This window comes from Scyliorhinus canicula, chromosome 13 (assembly GCF_902713615.1).
Source record: "Scyliorhinus canicula chromosome 13, sScyCan1.1, whole genome shotgun sequence".
Classification (NCBI taxonomy): domain Eukaryota; kingdom Metazoa; phylum Chordata; class Chondrichthyes; order Carcharhiniformes; family Scyliorhinidae; genus Scyliorhinus; species Scyliorhinus canicula.
Genome location: NC_052158.1, coordinates 99,056,586 through 99,072,223, shown reverse-complemented (window position 1 = coordinate 99,072,223; position 15,638 = coordinate 99,056,586).

Here is a 15,638-nt window from a genome sequence, read left to right as displayed (position 1 = left end):
CCAGCCCGATGGGCCAAGCGGACGTTTCACCACGGCAGCAACCACACCTGGTCGCTGCATTCGTGAAACGGGTGCCAGATGCCCGTTTGGGGCATCTAGGGGCCCGATTTGGACGGGAGCACCGCGACTGTGCGCGGGAGGGGACAGGCCCGCGATCGGTGCCCACCGATCGTCGCGCCAGCGTCCAAAACGGATGCACTCTTTCCTCTCCGCCGCCCGGCAAGACGTGGCGGCTTGATCTTGCCGGGCGGCGGTGGAGAAAGATGGCACCTCACATGCGCGGGTTAATGCCGTCTGCGCGATGAATTCATCCGTGCATGTGCGGATTGGAACCGGCAACCCACGCATGCGCGGATGACTTCACATTCTCAGGCGTGACGAGGTCGCTGCAGAGAAAGACGGAGGCCCGCTCCTAGCCCCCCGGGTGGGGGTGAATTAGTTGCGGGGAGCAGGCTCCGAGGCCGTCGTGAACCTCGGTCGAGTTCACGACGGCCTTCACAAATTCGGCCCCCTGCGGAGAATTCCGCCCCAAGTATATGTGAAAGTATTAAACAAAGATTATTTTTCTCTTAGGCGGAATGGACCCTATCAAGTGCTACAAACATCCCAAAGAGGCGTTAAAGTAAAAGAAAAGCCAGACTGGATCCACGCAACTCGGTGTAAACTACATCATACGGAACTTTGAGAGTATGAGCGAAACGCTGACGTGAAGAGAATGACGGCGTTGTTGTTTTTATATATTATCATATTAATCCAACATCATGTAGAGGGTACACTGAACACCAACACCTTGATGTACATGTCCCATTCATATGCAGAGAGGGTAAATAAATTCAGTTGTTGGGTTTGTACAGAAATTCCCAGGTGCTCGGGGGGAGGGCATCCCCGAGCGACCCACCCCATTCACCAGTAACAAGATAGCAGGGTGAGCCCTAAAATGGAATAATACAGGGTATGGGGAAGATACACAGGATATGTTAGATTGGAGATCAGCTGGATACGATATAAGTAGGTTTAAAGGATGGTGGTGGCCTAGATTTAATGTGACATGCCATCCGCCATGTTTGATCCTTCCCAATTATACTGGAGCCCCAAAGGGCAGCATATGCTTTAGGAAAAATAAAACATATGGGACCTACCCAGTAGGCACAAGTCAGTGCGACCAGACTTTGAATTGGCAACCCCCTATTCTCCGCCTTACAGTTAAAGGACAATTCATCTTTGACTGGTCAGCAGTTGAAAATCGAATTAATGGAGGCCCCTGGGGAGGGGATATGATTAGACTAATGATGACTGATAGTAATCATAGTAATGATGACTGACCACATATAACAGCACATATTTTATCTGTCGACGTAAGGCGTACCCATGGTTACCAGAAAATTGGGAAGGCTCCTGCTATTTGGGATAGATTTGTAGTCCCTTATGTACATCACGTCCAACTACTGCAGGACCATCCCCATCACAGGACAACACAAAGTGTGATCTGGGCACAAATACTGGGAATCATGATACCACCATTAGGAATAGCCACCAATGCATACGACCTATGCGAAATACGAGACATCCTTGAGCAGGTAGCTAATGACACTGCGGAAGCTGTTAACCAGATAGAAACTGAGATGGTTGCTATAAGAGCTGTTGCCCTGCCGAATAGGATAGCCCTTGATTTCTTGTCAGCTGAAAAGGGAGGTGCTTGTGCCCTGATTGGCAGTGACTGCTGCACATACATCCCTGATAACTCAGAGAAAATTGATAACCTGGTGGAGTACATTCGAAGAGAGGTAGCACGATTGCATGAAGATGGGGGATGGGACTTTGGCTTTGGGTGGTTGGGAAAATTAGGACAGAGGATTGTGATTTGGATTCTAATCATCGTTGTAATCCTTATTGTCGTATGGTTACTGTTTAAATGTTCCTCGGGATGTTGTCAGGGCATGGGGGCGAGTATGTCAGCATTCCCTCCGTGGTACCAGCAACTTAACAATCAGGTGCATGTCATACGTCCATTCCCCTTACATTATAGCCCACCCTTTGCTGCTGAGAACACTGTAATGCACTAACAATGTGTTGATCATAAGATCAACAAGGAGGGAATTGTAGAAGGGACTTTAGTTGGCGGATTAGTTGCCTTAATACCCTGTATTCATTTTAACCAGCTGCTTGCCTATATTTCATGGAAATAGGCACTTGGCAAAGCATGATGGATATTTAGCCTTATTTCAGTAAAGAAGTTCTGTATGAAATAGTCAGAAGGTCATACAATGTAAACAAGCTTACAGCTGCACATTGTTTTGCTGATAGCATACAATTATTATTTTTCTTAGGCAAGGATCCTAAGGCCTGTTATTAAAATCTAACTCCGGTCTGCTTGGTTTCTCTGTCTCTTGTTAATCTAAAGAATGCTTTCTGCCCTAGATATTGCTTACTGTATCATATAACTAGCTACCTTTACCTCTGTAGAATGACTGTGGTCTCTCCCCCCACCATATTTAATTAAAAGACCTTTGGCGAAAACGTAAGTGCTGAATTGTAATTTCTTCGACAATAAGAAAACAGAAGGTTTATGTCCAAAAAGAAAATCATACCAAAATCATACCAGTCAGATCACAATGATTGATGAAAAGATCACATAGGTAGTCAGATTTCATCATCTAGGAAGCATGTTAATATCTGAGGGAAACAGCGGACAAGGAATAAAATGAAGAATTGGAATGGCCAAAGATGCATTTTAGAAAATGGATAAGATTATGAACAACTCAAAATTAGCAATGTAACAAAGATGAGAATCTTGTAATGCTACATTATGCCAATTCTGACATGCGGAAATGCATGTTCGATGACCAGCAAGCAATGAAGAGAAGAACTTGGCTATAGAGTTGTGGAGTAGAATATTCTGGTCCCGCTAGTAGCAGATATTGTAGCAGGAAGGACCACAGAATTGGCTATTGGCTGCTCTCCAAATACTCCCCTCTTGGCCACGACAATGCCCACCACTGGTTTTTGGGGCAAATAATGAGTGTCAAGTCACACAACAAATAAAGATGTGCCAGTAAAATCTGAGATCAAAAGAATGCTGCTGACCGAGATCAGGAAGAGAGACAGTTGGAATTTCTTGTGCACCTGATAAGCAATCATAGGTTAGAAAGTATGATGCTGACAGGGAAAATGGATGGTAGATGAGATCAAGGTAGACAAAGAATGACTTTTAGGAGAGCCTCACAAATTGAATGAATGTCGCCAACAAAGATGAAGCATGCCACCAGTTCAAGATTAATCTGGTGATCCATGGTTGTCAACGCCCTTCTAGGGCATGGTTCTTTAAAAGAGTGTTCAATTGTGCAAATCCAAATTCTAGATCAATATTTAATTTCAAATTAAAGTCAATTCAAGTGACAGGTAGTGGCTTATTTAATTCTATCCTGATTATTTCCCTAAACAGTTGGATTCTCTATAGAGTATGTGTAAGTGTGTTTATGGTTTAAAAAGTTGTCATAAACTCTTGATGCACGATCATTTTTGTTGTGCTTTGACTAACTGTGTTTGTCTACAACCTGTCCTTCAGTCCAAAATTGGCATGCATTCCTGCTTCCCAAATGATTAATTGTATTTACATATACATACCAATACAGCGATGCCATGCTACATGTAACATTGATACAAGCCATTCCTGGACTTTCTTATCAAATGTTTGCAGGTTATGACATCATCCTTGCTAATCTTCAATGTCTTTAGTGGCCAAGCATTAAAATGCAGTTTCCTTAAAAAAAATAACAGCAAGGTTTACAAACAGGAGAAAGTTATCAGTTTATTTCAACTACATTTGTCTGAATTTCCCTCGAAAGTACATTAATGCTAGAATGATATTTTAGGTGAAATCCACATGGCTGATTTATTCACATTCATGTAAGAAAAGTTGTTTAGGAAAATCCCCATTTGATGGTGTAATTTTCCTGTTTTTATTTTATGCCCTCAATCACTTCCTCACTTCCTCTTAAATTTTGTTGGATTACTAATTCGTCTAATTTTTAAAAAATTCGTTCATGCATTTATTGCTCACCCCCAATAGCCCTTGAGGGGTCAGTTAAGAGTCAACCACATTGCTGTGAGTCTGGAGTGACATGTAGGCCAGACCAGGTAAGGATGGAAGATTTCCTTCCCTAAAGGACATGAGTGGACCAGATGGGGTTTTACAACAATCGACAAATGGTTTCATGGTCATGATTGGACTTGTAATTCCAGATTTTAATTGAATTTGAATTTTGCCATCTGCAGTGACAGAATTTGAACCTGGGTCCCCAGAACATTAGTGTGGGTCTCTGGTTTACTAACCCAGTTGCAATGCCACTACACTGCCGCTTCCCTGTAACTAATTAAAGAGTCCTGGGGGAACTTTACTCTCCAATACAATATTCTCATAATATCTTTAAAACAGATATCAGGGGTGGGATTCTCTCAGTCCGCAGCAGGTTGGAGAATCCCTGGGGTGCCGGGCGAATCCCACCATGCCACTCCGATGCCGGAATGCGATTCTCCGATGTGGAAAAAAATGGGCGCATGTGCATGGCGCCCCGCCGCACGGAGAATCGAGGCAAGCGGTCGTAGCGGCAATTCTCCGGTGGGCCAGTGATCCTCCGGGCCGGATGGGCCGAAGTCCCACCGGCATGACCGGATGTCACACCGCCGCCATTCTAATGTGCTCTAATAAAGCGTCAACCAGTCGTGCTGGCTGACCACAGGATGACGATCATGCACATCTGCGCCAGGTACTCTGGCAGTGTGCATGACTCTTTTATATTGGCCCAATCGTTCATCCTTGGCATGTTCGAGGGACACCAGCGCCGGCTGCAGGGCTGGTTGCTTGGCGACAGGGGTTATCTGTTGCAGTCATGGCTGATGGCACCTATACGGAGGCCACAGACCGCTACAATGATGCCCATAGTGCGACCATGGGTGTGGTCGAGAAGTGTTTTGGGCTGCTCAAGATGCACTTTAGGTGCTCAGGGCCATCCCTGTATGGCTCTATACAATGCTGTCTATCACCCAGGCAATGGCGCTGATGCTCTCAGCGATGGCCTGTTGGGACTGGGCCATGGACTGCTGAGACCGCGCCAGGTTGTTGAGCGCCTTTGCGATGTTCAGCTGGCTCTGGCTCATGGCGTCCTGTGAGAGGTCAGCCCTGTTCTGGGCTGCGAAGGCCTCGGGCACAGGTAGACACAGGCCTTGCAAACTCAGACCCATGCCTGACACCGTCGCCACCATTGCCTCCATCGCGGACGCCACCCGTGCGGTATTGGCCTGTGTGGCACTCATGACCGGCACCATTTCCTGCTCCTGGACGCAGATGCACTCCTCCACCTGCGTCTGCAGGTGCTGGAAACCGGCCGTCAACCCCTTCGATCATCCCTGGGACCCAGCAGAGGGGTGCATCCTCTGACTGCATCGAGTCCATGGTTGGGTGAGGGAATTCCAGGGGCAGCAGTTTGCTGGGGCCGGGCTGCCCTCCGACCATCCAGCCCCTCGGCTGCTCCTACCTCCACCTGCTGCACTGGAGCGGCAGTGTGGTGCACACCAGTTAGTGTCCCAGAAGCCTCATCACTAAAATGGCCAACCGAGGTGAGAGTCTCTGCTGTGGCGAAGGGTGCAGGGGACAGCTGTGACGCAACCTCGGTGTCTTCATCGGACCTGTGGTCGGGGGTCCCCTGGGGTGCGGTCCCCTGTCTGTTCCCTCCGTGTTGGTGTCGTGTTGTGTTCTTTCATGTCTGTCTGTCCCCTGTGTGCTGGTGTCCTGTGTCGTTGTGTTGTGTCTGTCTGTCCCCTGTGTGCTGGTGTGCTGTGTTGTCCTGTTGTCGCTGGACTGGGCTGGAGGGCTGTTATTGGAGCTGCCCTCCCCGTTGTTGCTAGAGTCCCTGTGGGCTGCCTGCCCAGGGGCTGGGCGGGGGCGGTGTAATCCTGATGGGCCCGGTCGGCCTGCGTCGGGTGGCCGGCCAGGTGCTGGGCGCGGGCGGGGTCTGCCAGGTGGGCCTGGTCGGTCGCCATGTGGCCCTGCAAGACACAGTACACCACCATGGTTAGGCAGGTGGACAGAGGTGTAGGTCATGGTAAGGGGTGAGGGGTGAGTTCTGAGGGGAGAGGTCTGAGGAGAGAGTGCAGAGGGGAGAGTTCTGAGGGAATGGGGCCAGGCAGAGGGGAATCTCACTTGGTGGCGCGGCCCCGATCTCGGCTTTGGCAATCACCCGGTCCTCGGGTGCACCTGCTGTGCCCAGTGCCCTCTGCTCGTGCACAGTGAGGGGCCACAAGTCAGGTTCACCCCCTCCGGTTTGGGCCTACTCTCGTTGGTTATGGGCGCTCTTCTCCTGGGGTGGGGGGCAAAAAAAGAAACAAAGAACAAAGAAAGGTACAGCACAGTAACAGACCCTTCGGCCCTCCAGGCCCATGCCGACCATGCTGCCCATCAAAACTAAAATCTACACTTCCTGGGTCCGTATCCCTCTCTTCCCATCCTATTCATGTATTTGTCAAGATGCCCCTTAAATGTCACTATCGTCCCTGCTTCCACCATCTCCTCCGGCAGCAAGGTCCAGGCACCCACTACCCTCTGTGTAAAAAACTTGCCTTGTACATCTCCTCTAAACCTTGCCCCTCGCAGCTTAAACCTAAGCCCCCTAGTAACTGACCCCTCTAATCTGGGGAAAAGCCTCTGAATATCCACTCTGTCTATGCCCCTCATAATTTTGTAGACCTCTATCAGGTCGCCCCTCAACCTCCTTCGTTCCAGTGACACCAAACTGAGTTTATTCAACTGCTCCTCATAGCTAATGCCCTCCATACCAGGCAACATCCTGGTAAATCTCTTCTGCACCCTCTCTAAAGCCTCCACATCCTTCTGGTAGTGTGGCGACCAGAATTCAACACTATGCACCGAGTGTGGCCTAACTAAGGTTCTACACATGACTTGCCAATTCTTATACTCAATGCCCTGGCCAATGAAGGCAAGCATGCCATATGCCTTCTTGACTCCCTTCTCCACCTGTGTTGCCCCTTTCAGTGACCTGTGGACCTGTACACCTAGATCTCTCAGACTTTCAATACTCTTGAGGGTTCTGCCATTCACTGTATATTCCCTACCTGCATTAGACCTTCTAAAATGCATTACCTCACATTTGTCTGGATTAAACTCCATCTGCCATCTCTCCGCTCAAGTCTCCAAACAATCTAAATGCTGCTGTATCCTCTGACAGTCCTCATCGTGATCAGCAATTCCACCAACCTTTGTTTCATCTGCAAACTTACTAATCAGACCAGTTACATTTTCCTCCAAATCATTTATATATACTACTAACAACAAAGGTCCCAGCACTGATCCCTGTGGAACACCAGCAGTCACAGCCCTCCAATTAGAAAAGCACCCTTCCATTGCTACTCTCTGCCTTCTATGACCTAGCCAGTTCTGTATACACCTTGCCAGCTCACCCCTGATCCCGTGTAACTTCACCTTTTGTACCAGTCTGCCATGAGGGACCTTGTCAAAGGCCTTACCGAAGTCCATTTAGACAACATCCACTGCCCTACCTGCTTCAATCATCATTGTGACCTCTTCGAAAAACTCTATCAAGTTCGTGAGACACGACCTGCCCTTCACAAAATTATGCTGCCTCTCACTAATACGTCCATTTGCTTCCAAATGGGAGTAGATCCTGTCTCGAAGAATTCGCTCCAGTAATTTCCCTACCACTGACCTAAGGCTCACTGGCCTGTAGTCCCCTGGATTATCCTTGCTACCCTTCTTAAACAAAGGGACAACATTGGCTATTCTCCAGTCCTCCGGGACATTACCTGAAGACAGTGAGGATCCAATGATTTCTGTCAAGGTCTCAGCAATTTCCTCTCTTGCCTCTTTCAGTATTCTGGGGTCGATCCCATCCGGCCCTGGGGATTTATCTACCTTAATATTTTTCAAGACACCCAACACCTCGTATTTCTGGATCTCAATGTGACCCAGGCTATCTACACACCCTTCTCCAGACTCAACATCCACCAATTCCTTCTCTTTGGTGAATACTGATGCAATGTATACATTTAGTACCTCGCCCATTTCCTCTGGCTCCACACACAGATTCCCTTGCCTATCCTTCAGTGGGCTAACCCTTTCCCTGGCTACCCTCTTGCTTTTTATGTACGTGTAAAAAGCCTTGGGATTTTCCTTAACCCTATTTGCCAATGACTTTTCGTGACCACTTCTAGCCCTCCTGACTTCTTGCTTAAGTTCCTTCCTACTTTCCTTATATTCCACATAGGCTTCGTCTGTTCCCGGCCAACGTGGCTTGCATGGGTGGCTGCAGCCATGTGAGTCACGGCTGTGGTTGTACCATCGCCTGGGGGAGGGGGTGGGTGTCACATGAGTGGGGGAGTAGAGGGGTTGGTGCTACGGGCACATTGCTGGGTACTCACCCTGGCTGCCCTGAGTAGGTCGTTCATCTTTTTGCGACACTGCTCGCCAGTCCTGGGTGTCACCATGATGGCACTGACGGCTGCACCCACTTCCCTCCACAGACGCCGGGCCAAGTTGGTTGGGACCCTCTGGCCGGGTTCGGGATACAGGTGCCCCCTCCTCTCCTCGAGGGCGTCCAGGGGCGTCTCCAGGTCATTGTCCGTGAACCGGGGCGCTGCTCAGCGTGGCATCATCTTGCTCCGTCGGCGGTCTGTGCGCTTGCGTTGCCTTATCTGCGCCGCGGCACCACATCAATTGCATGGCGTTGTGTCTCTGATGCTCCTCTGCAGCTGCGCCCCTGAGCTTCCCGCCGCCCCTGTATTAACCCCCGTGTGGACCGGAGAATGGGGCCCCAAAACGACCGTTGACGCCGGCGTGCAACATTCCCGTTTTGACGCCGGCATCAACACTTAGCGGATGTATGGGAGAATCCCGCCCCAGTTTCCCATTGGTCCAAGATTTTGATACATTTTGCTTTTAACTCTTTATTTAAAAGGATCTTTGATTTCCTAAAAATGGCCTGCTGTATTGTGCTTAAATCCATTTTTGACATTTCAAAATAATTGTAAATCCAACAAGCTGTATTATTGGTCTGATAGGTATTTTCAATGCTCATTTTTGCTTCCTTTTCCTGGCTTTCCACAAAAACTTTCTTTTTTGATACACAGGAACTATGTAGGCTGCATGCAAATACTTTTCTTCTGATGAATAATCAAACATTGGGTAAATTTTCTCTTCTTGAATGTTAAAAACAAATTGAAATCAATTTGTCTTTGAATTTCAGAAACAAATGCTGTTCCTGATTGATGGTTTCATATCAGAGAAGAAGAGTTTGCAATTCTTTTGAAGATATGTTCCTCCCCTTGAGTCCTCTGTCTCAGAAGATAACAATTAAGGCTGAATAAGTCCAAGACTTTGGAATGTATAATCTCAAGTCTAAATCACCACCTTGTTCTGACATTTGGTGTCTGCAGATAAATTTACTAAATTTTTCAAACTTTTAAAAATACATTTATGAGATGTGGGCGTCGCTGGTTAGGCCAACATTTATTGCTCATCCTTAGATGCCTTTCATAAGGTGACGGCGAGCTGCCTTCTTGAATCATTGCAGTCTCTGAAGTGCAGGTACACCCACAGTATTGTTAGGGAGAGAATGACAGGATTTTGACCCAGTCTCAGTGAAGGAACGGTGATATAGTCAGGATGGAAAGTGACTTGGAGGGGAACCTCCAAGTGATGGTGTTCCAGTTTTCTGCTGCTCTTGTCCTTCTCGTGGAGAATATTTCTTTACACTCCTGACCTGTGCCTTGTAGATGGTGGGCGGGTTTTGGGGGTCAGGGGATGAGTAACTCCTTCAGGATTCCTAGCCTCTGGCCTGCTGTTGCAGCTGCAGCATTTATATGGGTAATCCAGTTCAGTTTCTGGTCAATGGTCACCCTCAGGATGTTTATAGTGTGGATTTGTGAATGTTACTTGCCACTTGCTGGTTCATTTGTCGGCCCTGGATCGTGTCCAGGTCTTTCTACATTTGGAGATGTACTGCTTCATTATATGAGGGACTGTGAATGGATTTGTGAATTCTCATAGAATTTACAGTGCAGAAGGAGGACATTTGGACCATCAAATCTGCATCGGCCCTTGGAACGAGCACCCTACTTAAGCCCACCCTCCACCCCCTCCCCGTAACACAGCAACCCCACCTAACCTTTTGGAAACTGAGGTGAAAGTTAGCATGGCCAATCCACAGATCTTTGGACTATGGGAACTGTGGGAAGAAACCGGAGCACCCGGCGTAAATGCATCTAGACACTGGGAGAAAGTGCAAACTCCGCACAGTCACCCAAGGCCGGAATTGAACCTGGAACCCTGGAGATGTGAGCCAGCAGTGCGAACCACTGTGCCACCATCAGTATGTTTTGCTGTGCCTTCAGCTTCATGCAATCCAGAAAGCCATGACCTCATGCTTAAAACAGTGGAAGAACATGGGCCTGGATTCTCCGTTGTCCGATGCTGATATCATAATCGGCAATTGGGCAAAGAATGGACTCCGACGCCCAAATGGGGGCAAGTGCCAGTTTAACGCTGGTCAGCCATGCTCCGCCTTCTCAGGAATGGCGTCATTGCGCCACGTGCTGCTGCAATGGCATTGGCGTGTCATCGCCAGGTCCTCCCCCAATGCTCCGCCCCAATAGGACGAGTTCCCAACAGCATAGGACACGTGTGGTCTCAACGGTCAGGAACCCAGTGTGGCGGCTGTGGACTGTGTCCAGCACTGCCAGACTCAGCCGGGATCTGTACCGCTGGCAGGTGTGGCTTCCTCAAGGGGGAACTGATGGGGGTTGGCCAGGGGGTGGCCAGGGAGGCAGTGTTTGGCAAGTCGGGTCCGCACATGGCAGGTGCTATGTTTTATGGTGCGACCACTGCACGTTGTCGTCATGTTCATGCGGAGACACGGACCCAACCATTCTCCAGCCGTTGAAGTTGTGGGAGCCAGGAGTTTAACCTGGCACGGCTGCTAGCCCCTCACTCGTTCCAGAATCGGTGAGGGTTCGATCCAATTTTGAGGTCGTAAAATGCCAGCATTCCCGCGCCAGCTGAAGATGAACAAAGAACAAGAAAAGTACAGCACAGTAACAGGCCCTTCAGCCCTCCAAGCCTTCGCCGACAATGCTGCCCATCTAATCTAAAATCTTTTACACTTCCAGGGTCCGTAACCTTCTACTCCCATCCTATTCATGTATTTGTCAAGATGCCCCTTAAATGTCACTATCGTCCCTGCTTCCACCACCTCCTCTGGCAGCGGGTTCCAGGCACCCACTACCCTCTGTGTAAAAAACTTGCCTCGTACATCTCCTCTAAACCTTGCCCCTTGCACCTTAAACCTATACCCCCTTGTAATTGAGCCCTCTACGCTGGGAAAAAGCCTCTGACTATCCACTCTGTCGATGCTCATCATAATTATGTAGACCTCTATCAGGTCGCCCCTCAACCTCCATCGTTCCAGTGAGAACAAACCAAGTTTATTCAACCTCTCCTCATAGCTAATGCCCTCCATACCAGGGAACATCCTGGTAAATCTCTTCTGCACCATCTATAAAGCCTCCACATCCTTCTGGTAGTGTGATGACCAGAATTGAACATTATACTCCAAATGTGGCCTAACTAAGGTTCTACACAGCTGCAACATGACTTGCCAATTTTTATACTCAATGCCCTGGCCAATGAAGGCAAGCATGCCGTATGCCTTCTTGACTACTTTCTCCACCTGTTTTGCCCCTATCTGTGACCTGTGGACCTGCACTCCTTTATCTCTCTGACTTTCAATACTCTTGAGGGTTCTACCATTCACTGTATATTCCCTACCTGCATTAGACTTTCCAAAATGCATTACCTCACATTTGTCTGGATTAAACTCCATCTGCCATCTCTCCGCTCAAGTCTCCAAATGATCAAAATCCTGCTGTATCCACTGACAGTCCTCATTGCTATCCGCAATTCCACCAACCTTTGTGTCGTCCGCAAACTTACTAATCAGACCAGTTACATTTTCCTCCAAATCATTTATATGTATTACGAACAGCATTGAACCCTGCAGAACACCACTAGTTACAGCCCTCCAATCTGATAAACACCCTTCCATTGCTACTCTCTGCCTTCTATGACCTAGCCAGTTCTGTATACATCTTGCCAGCTCACCTCTGATCCCATGTGACTTCACCTTTTGTACCAGTCTGCCATGGCGGACCTTGTCAAAGGCCTTACTGAAGTCCATATGGACAAAATCCACTCCCCTACCTGCATGAATCATCTTTGTGACCTCTTCGAAAAACTCATATCAAGTTAGTGAGACATGATCTCCCCTTCACAAAACTGTGTTACCTCTCGCTAATACGTCCACTTGCTTCCAAATGGGAGTAGATCCTGTCTCGAAGAATTCTCTCCAGTCATTTCTCTCCCACTGACGCAAGGCTCACCGGCCTGTAGGTCCCTGGATTATCTTTGCTACCCCTCTTAAACAAAGGAACAACATTGGCTATTCTCCAGTCCTCCAGAACATCACCTGAAGACAGTGAGGATCCAAAGATTTCTGTCAATGCCTCAGCAATTTCCTCTCTTGCCTCCTTCAGTATTCTGGGGTAGATCCCATCAGGCCCTGGGGACTTATCCAACTTAATATTTTTCAAGACGCCCAACACCTCACCTTTTTGGATCTCAATGTGATCCAGGCTATCTACACACCCTTCTCCAGACTCAACATCCATCAATTCCTTCTCTTTGGTGAATACTGATGCAATATATTCATTTAGTGCCTCGCCCATTTCCCGGGCGAACCCTTTTGAGGGCAGCTCGGTAGCACAAGTGGCTAGCACTGTGGCTTCACAGCACCAGGGTCCCAGGTTCGATTCCCCGCTGGGTCACTGTCTGTTGCTTAGTCTGCACGTTCTCCCCATGTCTGCGTGGGTTTCCTCCGGGTGCTCCAGTTTCCTCCCACAGTCCAAAGATGTGCAGTTTAGGTGGATTGGCCATGATAAATTGCCCTTAGTGTCCAAAAAGGTTAGAGGGGTTATTGGGTTACGGGGATAGGGTAGAAGTGACGGCTTAATGTGGGTCGGTGCAGACTCGATGGGCCGAATGGCCTCCTTCTGCACTGTATGTTCGAAGTTCTAAGTTCTAAGTTCTCTGGCTCCACACATAGATTCCCTCCCCTGTCCTTCTGTGGGCCAACCCTTTCCCTGGAATCATAGAATTTACAGTGCAGAAGGAGGCCATTCGGCCCATCGGGTCTGCACCGGCTCTTGGAAAGAGCACCCTACCCAAGCCCACACCTTCACCTTATCCCCATAACCCAGTAACCCCACCCAACACAAAGGGCAATTTTGGACACTAAGGACAATTTATCACTGCCAGTCCACCTAACCTGCACATCTTTGGACTGTGGGAGGAAACCGGAGCACCCGGAAGAAACCCATGCACACACGGGGAGGATGTGCAGACTCCGCACAGACAGTGACCCAAGCTGGGAATCGAACTTGGGACCCTGAAGCTGTGAAGCAATTGTGCTAACTACTGTGCTACCGTGCTGCCCTCTTGCTTTTTATGTACGTGTAAAAAGCCTTGGGATTTTCCTTAACCCTATTTGCCAATTACTTTTCATGACTCCTTTTAGCCCTCCTCACTCCTTGCTTCAGTTCCATCCTACTTTCCTCATAAACCACACAGGCTTCGTCTGTTCCCAGCCTTCTAGCCCTGACAAATGCCACCTTTTTCTTTTTTGACAAGACCCACAATTTCTCGTTATCTAAGGTTCCCAAAATCTGCCGTATTTATCCTTCTTCCTCACAGATCCGGTATTCCCTTCAACTGACATTTGAAAGTCTCCCACATGTCAGATGTTGATTTACCCTCAAACATCCGCCCCCAATCTAGGTTCTTCAGTTCCCGCCTAATGTTGTTATAATTAGCCTTCCCCCAATTTAGTACATTCACCCTAGGACCACTCTTATCCTTGTCCACCAGCACTTTAAAACTTACTGAATTGTGGTCACTGTTCTCAAAATGCTCCCCGACTGAAACTTCTACCACCTGGCCGGGCTCATTCCCCAATACCAGGTCCAGTGCAGCCCCTTCCCTAGTTGTACTATCTACATATTGTTTTAAGAATCCTTCCTGGATGCTCCTTACAAACTCTGCCCCGTCCAAGCCCCTAGCACTAAGTGAGTCCCAGTCAATATTGGGGAAGTTAAAGTCTCCCATCACAACAACCCTGTTGCTTTTACTCCTTTCCAAAATCTGTCTACCTATCTGCTCCCCTATCTCCCACTGGCTGTTGGGAGGCCTGTAGTAAACCCCTAACATTGTGACTGCACCCTTCTTATTCCTGATCTCTACCCATAGCCTCGCTGCCCTCTGAGGTGTCCTCCCGTAGTACAGCTGTGATATCCCCCCTACCCAGTAGCGCAACGCCTGCACCCCTTTTATATCCCCCTCTATCCCGCCTGAAACATCTAAATCCTAGAATGTTTAGCGCCAATCCTGTCCTTCCCTCAACCAGGTCTCTGTAATGGCAACAACATCATATTTCCAAGTACTAATCCAAGCTCTAAGTTCATCTGCCTTACCTGTGATACTTCTTGTATTAAAACATATTCACTTCAGGCCACCAGTCCCGCTGTTATCAGCAACATCTCCCTGGCTGCTCTTCCTCAGAGCCATACTGGCCCTATTTCCTAATTCTCCCTCAATGTTTTCACCTTTTGATCTATTGCTCCGGTACCCACCCCCCTGCCATACTAGTTTAAACCCTCCCAAACCTCGTGGAGTGGATATCTATGCCTCTCCAGTTTAGATGCAACCCATCCTTCCTATACAGGCCACACCTGCCCTGCAAGAGCTCCCGGTGGTCCAGATAACTGAAACCCTCCCTCCTACACCAGCTGTTTAGCTACGTGTTTAGCTGCTCTAGCTTCCTATTTCTAGCCTCACTGGCACGTGGCACAGGGAGTAATCCTGAGATTACAACACTTGAGGTCCTGTCTTTTAACTTTCTGCCTAGCTCCCTGAACTCCTGCTGCAGGACCTCATTCCCCTTCCTGCCTATGTCGTTAGTCCCAATATGTACCACGACCTCTGCCTGTTTTCCCTTCCCCTTCAGGATGCCCGTTAATGTCTGAGACATCCTGGACCCTGACACTTGGAAGGCAACATACCATCCTGGAGTCTCTTTCACGTCCACAGAAGCGCCTATCTGTGTCCCTGACTATAGAGTCCCCTATGACTATTGCTCTTCTGTGCTTTGACCCTACCTGCTGAACATCAGAGCCAGTCGTGGTGCCACTGCTCTGGCGCTGCTGATTTCCCCAGATAGGCTATTCCCCCCAACAGTATCCAAAGTGGTATACCTGTTCGAGAGGGGGACAACCACAGAGGATTCCTGCATGACCATATAGCATACACTGCTGCTGCTACTGTGCATTGGAGTTGGGGGAATTAATGTTTACTGATTTGGATGGGGTGCCAATCTGGCTTTATCCTGGATGACGTCAAGCTTCTTGAGTGTTTTTGGGGTTGCACTCATCACACACCTAACTTGTGCCTTGCAGATGGTGGACAGGCTTTAGGGATTCAGGAGGTGAGTTACTCCACAGAA